This window comes from Dromiciops gliroides, chromosome 1, assembly GCF_019393635.1.
Source record: "Dromiciops gliroides isolate mDroGli1 chromosome 1, mDroGli1.pri, whole genome shotgun sequence".
Lineage (NCBI taxonomy): Eukaryota > Metazoa > Chordata > Mammalia > Microbiotheria > Microbiotheriidae > Dromiciops > Dromiciops gliroides.
Genome location: NC_057861.1, coordinates 613,270,234 through 613,286,549, shown reverse-complemented (window position 1 = coordinate 613,286,549; position 16,316 = coordinate 613,270,234). Strand labels below are relative to the sequence as shown.

The window sequence follows — 16,316 nt, the reverse complement described above, 5'->3', positions numbered from 1 at the left end:
TAGATCTAGCTTCAAGCCCAGCATGACCTTGGGATCCCTAGAAAGAGCCCAAACTGTAGACTTTCCCTTATCTAGATCCACATTAATTTTGAGGTTTTGAAATCAGCTTAATTATAAGGGGTATTTGGGAAAGAGAGGGACATGGGACCAAGACCAGTCTGAACACTGTCTTCAGAGTTGCTGCCTACAGGTATGAATGCCTGGGGAGGGGGAAGCAGGGGAACACGTCTGAGCCAACAACATAGAGAACAAAGGTTTCTTTGATCTTCATGTTTGAGTTTCCTTAAATCATTCCTTAAATCATTCCTTTCTGCCAGGATTGTTCTTCATTCCTCATACACATAAAGCTCCCACTGAATTTTTTAATTCTTCATTTAACCATTTTACTTCCTTCCTTTTCATCTAATTTTTTCTGTCATCACATTTTTTCCCCATAGTTTCAATCAACAAGCATTCACCAGCAGTGTGAACTGGGAGAATCCTCTTAACCTCTGCCTGCCTCAGTTTCTTCACCTGTAAAATGGGCTGCCATAATATGAACCTATTCCTCCAGGTTGTTATGAGGATAAAATGCAATAATATTTGAATAGCATTTTGAAAAAACTTCAAAAGCACTGTATAAATGTTAATTGTTATTATTAACTTGTAATTATTGAATCAGTTAAGTTCTGCCTACAGGGAATGTCATAACAACTTATCTCTGATTGTAATAATACTGTTTAAATTTTTTTTAGAGTTTAAGGTCTACAAAGCAACTTGTACACTTTTAAAATTTAATTTGACAATCTTGTGAGTGGGTCCTATTATTTTCTCTATTTTATAAAGGAGGAGATGTAGCCTTAGGGAGAGTCAATAATTTGCGCAAAGCCCCACAGCTAAGTGGGGACCTGAACTTATGTCTTCTTCAGTCCAAGTTTGGCACTCTAACCATTCCACTCCACTGCCTCTGGGGTCTTCAGAAAAGGGTCTATAATTTCTCCATATTAGGTGCTAAAATTATACCCATTTTTCTACTTTCCAAATTGTTATCACTGCTCTTCTATTCAGCCCTGCTCTTCCATAAGCTCACTTGACCCAATTCATTCAAATCCCAGCATATTATACCATATCTCTGGAACCTCCAAACTATTCTTAGCTCATTCCTCTATTATTCTGAAACTTTCCAACCAACCTTCAATTCCACCTTCTCCCTCTAACCAAACCTTAGCTTTCCCCTGAGGAAACCATATCCTTAGAAGTCCTTCCTCTCCACCACTTCTCCTCCAACCACACATGATGATTATCCTTCTTATCCTTTCCAGCTCATAGGACCAAGGTGGGGTAGGGGTGGGTACTGAGAGGACCTAGTTTCCCCTTTCATCTTTCACTGTTTCCAACCTTTAAATATTCCTTTCTGGGAAAATTTCATCACCCAATTTCTCTGCTCCTACTCTCAGTAGGAGAGCCCAGAGTTGGAGGTCTTGGAATTGAACTGACTTTACCCAGGATAAATTTTTGTTATATAATCCTAGGTGGGCCTTCATTACTCCTTGATAGTCCTTTTATTTGACCTATGTCAATTCCCTACTTAACTTCTCACCATCTCTATATCAAAGCATTAATTCTTTCTTCTTCCTTTTTTTTTTATTGCAGGGCAATGAGGGTTAAGTGACTTGCCCAGGGTCACACAGCTAGTATCAAGAGTCTGAGGCCAGATTTGAACTCAGGTCCTCCTGAATCCAGGGCCAGTGCTTTATCCACTGTGCCACCTAGCTGTCCCCTTCTTCCCATTCTTGTTGTAAAGATAAAATGTGATAACATTTAGAAAACACTTTGCAAAGTTTAAAGTGCTAGATAATGACTAGCTATTATTATTGTTATTATTAATCCCAACTATTTCTTCCTACACTTATTGCCCATGGTTTAGCCTCCTACTTGCCAAGAAGATTGAGGCTGATGTGTGTTTCTTGAACTATGTCCTTCTATTCCTCAAAATTCTTCATCATCAGAACCCACTCTCTCCTTCCCTCTGATCATAACAGAGAAGAAATTTCTATTGCTCACTGAAGCTGATACTTCAACCTGTAACCTTGTTCTCATTTTCTCCTACTAGTGAAAAGAACACTGAATTTGGTCTTTGTTGTTCAGTCATTTCAGTTGTGTCTGACTCTTTGTGACCCCATTTGGGATTTTCATGGCAAAGATACCGGAGTGGTTTGCCATTTTCTTCTCCTGCTCATTTTACAAGTGAGGAAACTGAGGCAAACAGGGGTAAGTGACTTCCCTGGGGTCATCCAGCTAATAAGTGTCTGAGGCCAGATTTGAACTCATGTCTTCCTGACTCCAAGTCTGGCACTCTATCCACTATGCTACCTAGCTGGACTCAAAACTCAGCTCTTCTGCCTACTGAGGCATCATCAAACTCTCTGCCCCTCAGTTTCCTCATAAGGAAAATGAAGAAATTGGCTAAATGATATTAAGTCCCCTTCAAGCTTGAAATCCTTTTATCTTATGACTGCTCCCTCATTCCTTCTATTTCTTCTCTTTCATGAATGAATCTTCAATTGCTCCTTCTCCACTGCCTCTTTCTCATTTACCTACACATTCAGGACTACCTAATCTTAAAAAATACTTCCCCTAATCCTTCAATCTCAAGCAGCTACTGCCCTATCTCTCTTTTCCTCACTAAACTTCTTGCTAAAGTATGTATGTATGAGCTTTAACTTTCTCACCACCCACATTCTCCCCAGCCTCTTGCCGTTTGGTTTTCTCACCACTCTACTCAAAAGTTCACCTGGGAATAAATCCAAAAGCATTTTTTTCCAGTTTTTACCATTTGATTTGTTTTGTGGTTTCTGATACTATTGACCATCCCCTCCTCCTGTAGGATACTCTAGTTCTAGCATATCTGTCCAGGCTGGTTACACATAATTCATTTTTATTTCCTTAAAGTTCCAGCCAAACTAGCCTGTTTTAACCATACTTGATATTTAGTTTCCCATCTCTGGGCCTTTTAACAGATCCCTCTATTCCTGGGATGTTCTTCTAACTTCTCCCTCGTGGAAGCTCTAGCTCACTTCATGCTTCAGCCTGGCTTCAGGTATGTAAACCACACTTTCTGGATTTCCTATTGAGAGAATTGATTATTTCTCTCTTATAGTAATCCCCAGTTATTGAATTGGGATTAAGCTTTTTTCTCCTTCCTTTTCCTCATTTAGAAATCAATCTCTGTATGCTATTCAGACAACTTTTGAAGTACAGGGCTGATAAGAAGATCAAACATTGGTCAAGAGGCACCCAAATGGGAAACTTTAGATATGATCGAAAGGTAAAGAATTTTTAGTTTAGGTGAATTGGTGAACTCTGACCCATTGTGTTTTAGTCAGACAGATCTGGATAGAAGTAGATTCACCCTTTTGTCTAGACAAGGGCTTCTTAAACTTTTCCCACTTCCGACCCCTTTTCACCTGAGAAAGTTTTACATAACCCCAGATATATAGGTATATAAAATAGGTTTACATAACCTTTTACTGTTGCCAAAATTTTTGTAACCCCCATAGGGGGTCACAGCTCACAGTTTAAGAAGCTTTTGTATAGATCACCCTAGATGGTGTGGTATGGGTTGTTAATATGAATGTATGGATCACCTGGATTTGAAGGAGTTGCCTTATTATCTAAGGGAGTTTTATGAAACTCTGGATTAATAGGAACAAAACATCCTTCACCTGAACTCCAAACTAAACCCATAAAGCTAGCAGATAAAAGACCCTACCTGGTAACTTCTTTTCCTTAAGGACAGCAAGTTCCTATCTTATGGGGACATCTCAGCATCCTCATCCTTGGCAAATCCTTTTTTGGAATCCTGTAATCTTATCATGATGCTTCTGTATTTCCTCCATACTTGTTATAACTGAAATTGTTAAACTGCTTTTGATTCTGGGTTGTTTTTTGTATCATACTATTGAAAATGACAATGCCCTATATAACCAGTGGACAAAAACCTTATATACTCTCGGAAGGAGGGGATGTCTGGGGGCAGCTAGTTGGTGCAGTGAATAAAGCACTGGCCCTGGAGTCAGGAGTACCTGATTTCAGATCTGGTCACAGATACTTGACACTTACTAACTGTGTGACCCTGGGCAAGTCACTTAACCCCAATTGCCTCACCAAAAAAAAAAGCAAAGGAAAGAAAGAAAGAGAGAGAGAGAGAGAGAGAGAGAGAGAGAGAGAGAGAGAGAGAGAGAGAGAGAAAGAAAGAAAGAAAGAAAGAAAGAAAGAAAGAAAGAAAGAAAGAAAGAAAGAAAGAAAGAGAGAGGAGGGTCTCTGAGCTCCTTTTGGAAGGGTCTCCACATGATCATGATTTCTTTCTTCTTGGGACAAAATAAATTGGTATTATGTTTTTTCTGTCTTGTCTCTGATCTGGGTTCTGTGGGAAGACATGTCAATGTTTATTATTAATTTTTGTAGGAGATATTATAAATTAATTTCTGTGATCTGTTTGTAGGAGACAGGCAAAATAAACTATATTTTAATTTTCTACAGTAAAATTGATATTATGTTTTCCTGTCTGTCTCTGATTTGGTTCATATTGTTGGAGACTTATGTTCTCTGATCGGTTTTGTTCTGTAGGAAGACATTTCTTTATTATTATTATTATTATTATTAATTATTATTATTATAGGAGACAGGCAGATTAAGCTATATTTTAATTTTCTACAGAGTATAGATAAGTCTCTCTGTCTAAGACCGAGGGATCAGTCACATCCCCAGACCTTCAATAGAATAAGCCCACCAGGGGCAGCCAGGTGGCACAGTGGATAAAGCACCGGCCCTGGATTCAGGAGGACCTGAGTTCAAATCTGGCCTCAGACACTTGACACTTACTAGCTGTGTGACCCTGGGCAAGTCACTTAACCCCAATTGCCTTACCAAAAAAAAAAAAAAAGAATAAGCCCACCTCTCATTACAATATTCATTCTCTCATTACTTTTTAACCAATCAGAGTTGATTTCTACCCTTAAGAACACCTACTCTTCCAAGGGCATATAAGCATTGAGTGGGTTCCATGAGGGGGTCTTTGGTTTATGAGAGATGGCCAAATGACCATCCTTTTATTCATTAGTCACTAGCATAATTAATAAAATGATTAATTACCCAGAACTTTTTATACACCACATTTTTTCCTCTCCCAACACCTTCTCTGCTTCTAGGCAATCCTTTCTCTGATTCATCTTCCATGTCCCTTCTCTGGTAATCTTTGAGTCATTCATGGTTCTTCCTCCTTCCTCTCCCCCGACCTTCCCCATATCTAATCATTTACCAAGCACTACTGATTCTATTCACACATTTCCTGTATCTTCTACAAAGACACAGGGAGATGGCAATGCATATTTACCCTTCTTTCCACTCACATGGCTTTCAGTTCAGGTTCCCATCACCTCTCTCTCTGAATAGTTTAATTGCCTGCTAATTAGCCTTCCTTTTTTTTTCAATTTCTTCCCTCTCTACTTCATCATCCACACAGCTGCCAAAAGAATTTCCTAAAGCAAAGGTCTATCTGCTATATCACTCTGCTACCAAAAATCTTCATTGCCTCATCATTGCTTATATTAATTATTCTCTTTATTTTAAAATTAAATTTTATTTTATGTTCAGGCGCAAATTCTCTCCCTCCCACTCTGTACCCACAAAACACACTATTGAGAAAGCCAGAAAAGCAAAGAAACAAAGCCCTTTACAAACTTGTATAGTCAAGAAAAACAAATTCCCACATTGGCCATGTCAAAATAAACCAAAATAAAAAAACATTAGCTTCAGTCTGTACTCTGTGTCCATCACCTCTCTAACTGGAGGTCACCATTGTTTTTTAGGCTAAACCAATCTCCTTAGTCAAGCATTTAAGGCCCTACGCAATGTGTCTCCAACTTATCTTTCCAGTCTCATATCATACTGCTCCTCTTCATGAACAATTAAATTCTAGACAAACTCAATCACTAGATTTCCCTAAACTTGATCTTCCATTTCTCAACTCTGTGCATTTTCACAGGCTGCCCTCCGATCTGGTATCCAATACTACTCATCTCTTCCTCCCAGAGTTCCTGTCTTCCTTCCAGAAGGAAGGGGCTATCTCCTCAGTGAAGCATCCCATAAATTATTTGTGCTTTCTCCCTCCTCAAATTATTTTACAATTACTCCCCCCCCCATTAGACTATAAGCTCCTTGAAGGTAGAATCACTTTCACTTTTTTGTATCTTTGGGGCAAATGCTATGTAATGTTTCTTTTTTCTTTTACTTTTACTTTTTCTTTTTCTTTTTTTCGGGCAATGAGGGTTAAGTGACTTGCCCCGGGTCACACAGCTAGTAAGTGTCAAGTATCTGAGTTCAAATTTGAACTCAGGTCCTCCTGAATCCAAGTCCAGTGCTTTATCCACTGTGCCACCTTAGCTACCCCCTTGAACGCAATTTGTAATTTGTGACCATGTCTCTACTCTATTCAAAGAGGCTTCCCACTGACAGCTAAATAAAGTATAAATGTTTGACCTTTGTATTCAAGCCCTTCATAATCCTGTCCAACAAAATTGGAGTTTTTTTTCATGCTTCTGTTTTTGCTCTTTTGTTGTTGTTGTTTAGTCACTTTTTATTTGTGTCTAATTCTTTGTGACCCTATTTGGGGTTTGCTTGGCAAAGACATTGGAGTGGTTTATTTCCTTCTCCAGATCATTTTACAGATGAAGAACTGAGGCAAGTGGGGTTAAATGACTTGCCCAGGGTCACACAGCTAGTAAGTGCCTGAGGCTAGATTTGAACTCAGGAAAAGGAATCTTCCTGACTCCAGACCCAGCACTCTGCCCACTGTGCCACCTAGCTGTCCCTCCTACTATATCTTTCATCTCTGTGCCTTTGCCCATGCTCCCTACCAATCTGGCTGCTAATGTTTCTCTCCTTCAAGCCTCTATTTGGATGCCACTTCCTCCAAGAAGTCTTCTCTAACTCTGTCCAAGTAAAATTGGTTTCCGCTTCAAATTCTTTGTATTACTTTGTCTGGACCTTTTTTTGTTGTTGTTTGTTTGTTTGATCTGTCTCATCCTTCCTATTGCCATAGCCATTTGTCTACTTGTCCTTCCCTCTAAGCTATTGCAAGCTCCATGAGCACAGAGAATATGTTGTATACATCTCTAATTTGAATCATAAGATCATAGATATAGAACTGAAAGGTACCTTAGACGTCATTGAGTCTAGCCTCTTCATTTCGTAAAGAGTTTCAGTGACTTCCCCAAGATCGTACATTTAGTTAGTCAGTCAATTAGCATTTAGTAAGTGCCTACTATGTGTCAGACACTATGCTAAGCACTACATAGGTAGTGACTGAGGCAGGATTTGAACCCAGGGCCAGTGCTTCACCTCTCTACACAATACATCATAGCTAGTCCATAGCAGGCATTTAATAAGTGCTGGTTGTTTTTAATTGAATGGATTTTTATGAACTGATAGTCAGCAACAGGAAGTTTATTTTCTAATTGTGGGAAAAAGAAACGGGGTGCCTTCTCATATGGAAAATGGGCCATGGAAAGTACCACTTCATAAAAGTGGTAGCTTAAGCAAAGTCACTAAATTTCAGTTTGGAGAAGAAGGAGGAGGATAGCAAATGGGTGAACGTCTCTAATTCTCATAATATCCTTATCGAAATATGCAGCCTTAAAAAATTCTCATCGTTTCTCTATTTCCTATTAAGCTCAATGCAAATTCATTCTAATAGTATTAGACTGTCGAAATCTGAATGATGGAAAAGACCACAAGCAGAATAAACTTTGCTATTGGTTTGGAAAACAACACTGGAAATGGGTCATCAGCATTTCTGCCAGTGGAGATTTTCAAATTTCTAAGCTCAATAAAACAGAACATTATAACAAATGCAAATTTCCTTTAGTGTAAAGGATGATCCTTCTAAAATATTTGCTCTTTTTTCTATATGACATGTCTAATGTCCTTGGCATTTCAATAAACGTTGTTGTTGTTGTTGTTCTGGACCTCTGATTTAAAACTCTGTAGGGAACCTCCCCCACACACACACTTGGAAACTTCCTCATTCTATAAATGTGCAGCTAGTCTATAATGTATAATCTTAAGATTACATGTCACTGGGAACTAAGAGGTTAAGTGACTTTCCCATGATCGAACAGTCAGATAGTAATTGTACCAAAAAAAAAAGGATTTAAACTAAGATCTTCCTGACTCCAGATAGTTGGATTACCTCTATCGTGCCATATTTCCTCTCAAACCACCTTAAAATTTTTAAAAATTACCTTTAAATCTTTACACTTAAATCTTTCTGCTGCTTAATTGTAAATATATACATATATATAAATATACATACATACATATATATTGCAAACGCCATGGGAGTGAATAAAAGTCCTCCAGAAAAAAAATGGCTTGACTTAGAATGCTTTGCTGCTCCTATTCAAGTTTGGGAGTTTTAAAAACCCCAAACAAAATAACATAATGGGCCAGACCATTTGGTGGAATTATTTGGACATTTCTTATATTAGGTAATGAAAATGATGCTTCAAATAGTGGACATCCAGTGAAAATTACTGAATAAACAGAATATTTTCTATTTAGTCTTAAGGAGGGTCATACTTCTATGGTTCAGCTCTGCAAATCTGGGAAGGTGGGTGGATTGAGAGGTTCCTGGGGAAGGGAGAAGCCCTTGGAACATGTACAGGAGCAAAGGAAAAAAAACAAATAAACCAAAACCAAAACATGTTACTTGATCCTCTGCATAAACATTACCCAAAGTTATACTGTTATATGGTAGGTCAGGATGGTGCCTGGGGAAGGGACTGGTGAGGCTTCCCACTGACAACTAAGTAAAGATTAAATGTTTGACCTTGGTATTCAAAGCCCTATAATCCTGTCCAACCTTATTTCATGCTCCTCCATTCCTACAAAATTGGAGTTCTCTCTGGCCTCCTGTTTTTGTCCTACCATGTTTCATCTCTGTTCTTTCACCCATGCTGTTTTCTCTTACCTGCAATGGGCACGCTACCAATCAATCTGTCTGCTACTGTTTCTGTCTTCCAAGGCTCTGCTTAGATGCTATGCCCTTATGAAAGGAGTTTGCTTTTCATTTTTACCTAAAGTCACCACCATTCCTTCTTCACTTTTTATACATTTTCTTAACAGTGACAGGTGATAAATTACATCATGTTTTTCATTTTAGAAGTTCTAATTTTAAATTGTGTGGAGTGAAGAGTAGGTAATCATAGGATCAGAGGCTTTAGATCTGAAAAAGGCCTTAGTAATCACCTCATTCAGCCTTCTCATTTGGGAGAGGAAACTGAGACTCAGTTTTTACTCAGAGGTAAAGCTCAAATAGCTAGTTAAAAACAGAGATGGAATTCATATCCAGATCTCTAAAACCAGAAAAGTTTTCTATTCTATTTGATAGCATGTATTTTCTTTTAAAAATTGATTTTAGGGGCAGCTAGGTGGCACAGTGGATAGAGCACCAGCCCTGGAGTCAGGAGAACCTGAGTTCAAATCTGGACTCAGACTCTTAACACTTACTAGCTGTGTGACCCTGGGCAAGTCACTTAACTCCAATTGCCTCACCAAAAAAAAAAATGATTTTACATCATCCAGATTTTCTCTTTCTCTCCTATACTTATTTCTAATATGACTTAGATTGAAGCTGATTCAATACTGGCCTTGAATTATGATTTAACCATTTCCCATTTGCATCTTGATCTCCATATTGGGTTGGGAGCTCTTAGAAAAGATATTATTTGCAGCTCTCTTTTGTGTGTGTGATACAGTATGAGTAAATAGTCTATAACCATTTGGTGAATTTTGGAAAGTAAGACTAGAGTGAGATTTAATTGCCTCCAGTGTCTGGCAGTGTTTTAGATACAGTAGGCATTTAATAAATGCTTAGCATCAGAGGTTAAAGCTAGAGAGGATCTCAAACAATCCAGTCCAACCTCTTCATTTTATAGATGAGAAAACTGAAACCCAAAGAGTGGCTTTCCCAAGGTTATACACAGGGAAGTGATAACATTCAAATGGAATTAACAGATATATAGCACTCTGCAAACCTTAAAACTGTGACAAATAAAATAACGATGAGAGACAAAAATTCTGGTAAAATCATTATAAATTTTATCAATCACAACCAGTAAGAGATTGACAAAAATGGCTCTTAAACCTCTCACAGTTCAGACAGACTACATGGCCACTTCTTCAGGTTTTTATGCTTTTGGGGTAAGAGGTTGTCCATTAAACACCAATCAACTCTAATTGGTTGATGTGATAGGAGGTGGGTTATATTAAAATGATGTCTTGGAATACTTGACTTAGGTCACTCAAATCTTGGTCAAAGAGACAGCAAAGGAATAATGTAGACCTCACCCACACTGATAGGAGTAGAACAGCTTCCTCCAGGGTGTGGTTTGATGCTACAGAGTAAGTCCAGTTCTCATCAGTAGGGAAGGTAAAGGTTAACTTAAGCCTTAATAAGAAGGGAGGGGCAGCTAGGTGGCGCAGTGAATAGAGCACCGGCCCTGGAGTCAAGAGGACCTGAGTTCAAATCCAGCCTCACACTTGACACTTACTAGCTGTGTGACCCTGGGCAAGTCACTTAACCCCAATTGCCTCACCAAAAATTAAAAAAAAATTAAAAAACAATAAGAAGGGGGGGAATCTGAATCTCCAAAATTATGGTTACAAATAATAATTTCTCACAAAATGTTCTATAAATGCCAGTTATTATTGTTATTATGATTGTTCTTTCTATTGTTGTTGTTGTTGGCCTACTCTTAACAGGCCTCCAGACTGGTAGCGTCTTACTGAACCTTCTACTGCCATCCTACTGAGCTTAAGTAACATTTATAGAACATTACAGGGGTGTCTTTGTAAATGTTTAACAACTGGGCTCCAGAAGAAAAAAATTAAAAGTATGTAATACACATTTTTTTTATTTTGTAATACACTTTTAAGATTAATCTGCATCATGAACACTTTCTTAAGTCTAGACAATCAAAACAATAAATCAAGGTTTTCTAATATGTAGCAATTATATTCTTCTGAGGTGTAAGTGCTCATTCTAAAAATTTAATGATGGGCTGAGCTGGCTAGAGCTGGCTCCAGCATGTCCCTGGAGCTAGCAAATATCTATTTTATTCTTGCCATAGAGATGGCATTGTATCAAGATGTGCAGAATATTCCAGATTCTATTCCTAACTTAAATGTCATAGTGTATCACTTTGAGGTCCCAAGTATACCAAAATATCATAGCATCACTTTTTGGTGTGGTAATAGAAAACTAGGAACAAAGTAGGGTGAAAACTGGGGCATCAGTTGAGAATGGGGCAGCTAGATGCCACAGTAGATGGAATTCTGGGTCTGGAGTCAGGAATACTCATCTTCCTGAGTTCAAATCTGGCCTCAGACACTTACTAGCTGTGTGACCTGGGCAAGTCACTTAACCCTGTTTGCCCTGATCTGTAAAATGAGCTAGAGAAGGAAATGGCAAACCCCTTCTATATCTTTGACCCAAACAACAACAACAAAACAAATTATATTCACTAGAATGAATTAGAATATTACTGTGCCATTGTAAATGACAAATATGAAATATAAGAAGACTTATATGAGCTGATGTAGCATGAACAAAGCAGAACCAGGAAAACAAACTATTTGACTACAACAATGTAAATCTGAAACTGATTGCTGTACAATTATAATGACCAATCTTGGTCTGGAGAAGAGCTAAGAAAATACACTTTCCTTTCTTCTTTGCAGATGAATGTGGAATACTCCACTTACTGTCAGACACAATTAAGGTTTACATTTTTCTGAACTACTACTCCCTTTCCCTCCCCCTCGCCTTTTAAAATTCTTTATTACAAGAGGTGACTCATTGGGTAGGTGGAAGAGAAGGATCTATTCACCAACTAAAGTGATTTAAATGAGGCAATAAAAATAAGATTTAAAAAACAGGCTTTACTTAACCTCACCTATAAAATACCCCAAGCATTGTAGTGGAAAGAATGCTATTCTGGGAAGTGGGAGAGCAGGGCTTACCATGCCACAAGCTAATTATATAACCTTACTCTATAGAATATAGGGATAGAGGGACCACAGAGGCCATCTTGTCCAACCTCCACATTAATCACATAGGCAGTATGCATAAGAAGCAGGATTTGATACTCAGGGCTCTGACTTTGGACAGTCAGTTGTCTTTCTGACTATGCAGTACTTAGCCTTCTACATCTTTAAGCTTCAGGGTCGACATCTAATGTGGTTGGGCTGGACGATCTGTAATGGCCCTTTCAGATCTGAGGTTGTTTGAAATTCTAGATATGAAAGTCATATGACTGACTTGAGGGACAAAGAAGTGGGTTACAGGCAGGGTTGTGGTGAACCCAGCTAAACAAGCAACTCTGAAGAGCCAGACTGTTAAATTTTCACTGCGAACATTTATGCCTTGGAAACAAAAACTACAAAGTGGGCCTTGGATTTCTTTTGTTGAGATAGTCTAGACTAAACAAAGTAATGGAGAAAATGTTAATATTGTAAATAAAAAATGGGTCATACATACTTTTTTGGGGGGAAACTGATTATTAAACATATACCAGCACCTCCCTGGATAGGGTTAGCTTTTTGCTTCAACCTTCTTGAAACCAGTGGTCATAGACCCCTTTGGCAGGTTGGTGAAGGGAATGGATGCCTCAGAATATTTTTCTTTTTCTTTTCTTTTTTTTGTGGGGCAATGAGGGTTAAGTGACTTGCCCAGGGTCACACAGCTAGTAAGTGTCAAGTATCTGAGGCCAGATTGAAACTTAGGTCCTCCTGAATCCAGGGCCAGTGCTTTATTCACTGCATCACCTAGCTGCCCCCTCCCTCAGAATATTTTTCAATCTGTATTCAGATGCCATCAGTTCTTTCTCTGTAGATGTATTGCATTTTTCATAAGTACTTCTGATAGCATCCTGCTCATTTCTTACATCAGAATATTTAAAGGCATAAAATGAAATACAAAGATTACAAAGAAAACAAATTGTATAGAAATACAGTTATCAAAATATTAATTTTAAAAAGGAAGTCTATAACCTATATCAAATCACTTGCCTTATCAATGGGGAAGGAGAAGAGGGAGGGAAAGAATTTGGAAGTCGAAATTAAAAAGAAGAAGAACAAGAAAGAACAAGAACAAGAAGAAGGTCCACAGACTCAGGATTAAAAACCCTTGCTCTATATGGTAAAACAGTTAATAGGCACATAGTGTTTGGACAATGTGTACATCTTAATTGGGGAAGCATGGCACAGTGGAAAGAGCACCGGATTTGTAGAGTTCTGTTATTTCATGCTTGTAATGACCCTGATCAAGTCACTTAATCACTCAAGGCTTAATTTTCATCAACTAAAAAATGAAAAGGTTGAACTAGATTATCTCAAAAGTCCCTTCTGGATCTAAATTCAGAATCCTAAAATCTTATGTAAGCTCCCCCTCCCCCCTTAAAATCTATATTCCTCTGATCCCTATTGGAAAAGCCTAGGTGGCTTCTCCCTCATTTAGGTCAAAAGTACAATACAAAGTCATATGATGCCCTAGGCAAGCTGGAGCTGATCTGGCAAGCAGACAAGTTTTAGGCCTGGGGGAGAGCCAGAAAGCTGTCTTTGGAAGGAGTTCCAGGCAGCTGAGTCCATTTGCAGTATTTTCCCACTACACTTGGAGAGCCCCTATTTATTACTCTCTTCCTTCCTCATCTCCCAAGTTTGGAAGCCTGGAATTTCTGAGAAGTAGTGAAGGTAGTAGATATAACAAAACTGGAAACAAAACTGGGATCTGAAGAAATACAGCTTCTCACTTTTCATCTTTTTATTTTTGTCTTTGTTTTTCATTTGTTTGTTTCTGCTGAGCAATGGGGGCTAAGTGATTTGCCCAGGGTCACACAGCTAATAAGTGTCAAGTGTCTGAGGCCAGATTTGAACTCAGGTCCTTCTGAATCCAGGGCCAGTGCTTTATCCACTGTGTCACCTAGATTCCCCTTTGTCTTTTTTTTAACCTTTTTTTTTTTTTGTCATTTCTGTCTCTCTTTTGATCTTTCTCACTTCCCTTTCAGGTTTCTTATCCTATTCTTGAATCCCATTTGCTTGCCTACAGATGCTACTTTACCTTAAAAATCTACATTCTGGGGCAGCTAGGTGACACAGTAGATAAAGCACCAGGCCTGGATTCAGGAGGACCTGAGTTCAAATCCGGATTTAACCACTTGACACTTACTAAATGTGTGACCCTGGGCAAGTCACTTAACCCTAATTGCCCTGCACCCCCCAAAATCTACATTCTGCTTCTCTCATTACTCAACAATGGAAATTAAGATTAGGAGAAAAAAAAGCAAAGCCACAGCTTTGCTTTATGTCTAGCCTATTTTGTCTCCTAGCACATAAATTCCTTATGGTGTCTGTGTCTTTGGGTTTAATTATATAAGCATCATGGGCACTTAGTATGCTGTATTCTGCTTAGTTTTATTTTTTTTCCTGGTCTTCACTTTCATGAAATTGGTTTCTCTGATGTATTTTGGGTCAAGATTTGGATGATTTTTTTAAAACAATATGCTTGTTAGAGAAACATAAATTAGCTACTTAAGAATATAGCCATTATTTATTATTAGCTCAATTCATACAACAAGCATTTGTTAACTACCTATTCCACAAAAGGCCTGACATGATGCTAGTTATTGGGGGCACCAAGACAAAAATGACAACAGATTCATTACTCAAGGAGCTTACCCTCTACTGTTATTTGGCATTCAAAAACTTATTAAATTTAAATGGTCCCTTAAGTTAGAATAATAATAGGAGGGATTGAAAGGTGATGATGATGTTTTCTGTTTTGAGTTGTCTGGTTTTTGGAGTTTTTTTTGGTGAGGCAATTGGGGTTAAGTGACTTGCCCAGGGTCACACAGCTAGTAAGTATCAAGTGTCTGAGGCTGGATTTGTCAGGTCCTCCTGAATCCAGGGCCAATGCTTTATCCACTGCTAACTTGCTGCCTCCCTATCCATGCGGTTTCAATACCTTTCTTTGAAATGTCACCAATTTCTATTCCTAGCCTATTAACTGGATTTAGTTTCCATATTATTTCCTTACATGCATATGCTCTGCTGCACCTAACATTGTCAGCACTCTGTGTATTCATTGCTTAAAACAGCATTTGAACCAACTAATTCCATTTTGAGATCCATATGGATTTGAAAAATCACCTTCTAGTAAAAAAAAAAAAGTGTCAGTTGAATTTTCAGAGTTTAAAAAAAAACAGTGCTCAGATAGTTGAGCTACTTCTTTCTACAGAACTGTGTCAAAGGAAAGAAAGGGAAGGGACATGGCAGCGAGAGATGGCTTTAATTATCAGCTTTCTCAGACACTACCCCTTTGCTTAGCACTTCTGCTATTTATAAAAAGGGACAGGTTTCTACGGCACTGCACAGCCAGCAATGAGAGGAAGGGAGGAGGAGTGGGAAGAAGAAGATGAAGTGTACACACTGCAGCTGTACTAGATGAGGTTTGAAGAAGAAAAGAAGGGAGAGGAGAGAGTGGTATGGGAAGGAACTCTTAGATCTATGAAATCCAGAGGGAGGCTGGAGAATGCTCCCAGGCTGGAAGATCTTCTTCCCCAGGTATCTAAATTTTGACCCAAAGAATTGAATACTTTTCTAGCCATATGCAGCCATGAATATGACCAGAATTCACTGATTTCTCTGTGTAAACACTAATAAACTGGAGCAGACTTATAGTAGACTTAGAAAGGCTTTCTTTCTAGTGGCCTCTTCTCCTCTTCCCAGCCCTCCCTGTAAAACCTTTCCTAACTACATTCTTGGGTCTTTGACTGCAACAGTATAAGGAAGCCCCTGCCCCAATGCAAGTTGGCACCTGTTCTAAACCTTGAAATAGTCTTAGAGACATAGGGTGGTGGGGATACTGAGAGGTTAAGTGACCTATCTAGGGTCACAAGGTCAATGCAGGTCAGGGCAGGACGTGAAGTCAGGTCTTTCTGATTCTGAGGCCAGCTCTTGATCCACTAAGCCACACTGTTTTTCAACTCTATTCTTATAACAATTAAAATACTAGCATTAATATAATCCAAAGAACTAAAAAATATTGTAGTATATACTATTTCTCTTATATGACACATTTTTCTACTCTCTTCTCTTAAAAAGGGACAGAAATTCCTATGATCTCTTTTTAAAAAATGCCATGACTTCTAACACTCCATAAATCTTAAATAAACCCCACTCTTAATATATAAAATAGAATTTCCATTATTTTAATTCTT

General features: G+C 38.4%; 1 protein-coding gene across 3 annotated transcripts in view; it reads right to left on the bottom strand.

Moving 5' to 3' along the window:
- PRUNE2 (prune homolog 2 with BCH domain) overlaps window positions 1–16,316 on the bottom strand; it is a 338,542-nt gene that overhangs the window by 36,589 nt on the left and 285,637 nt on the right. The gene's annotated exons all lie outside the window — the stretch shown is intronic.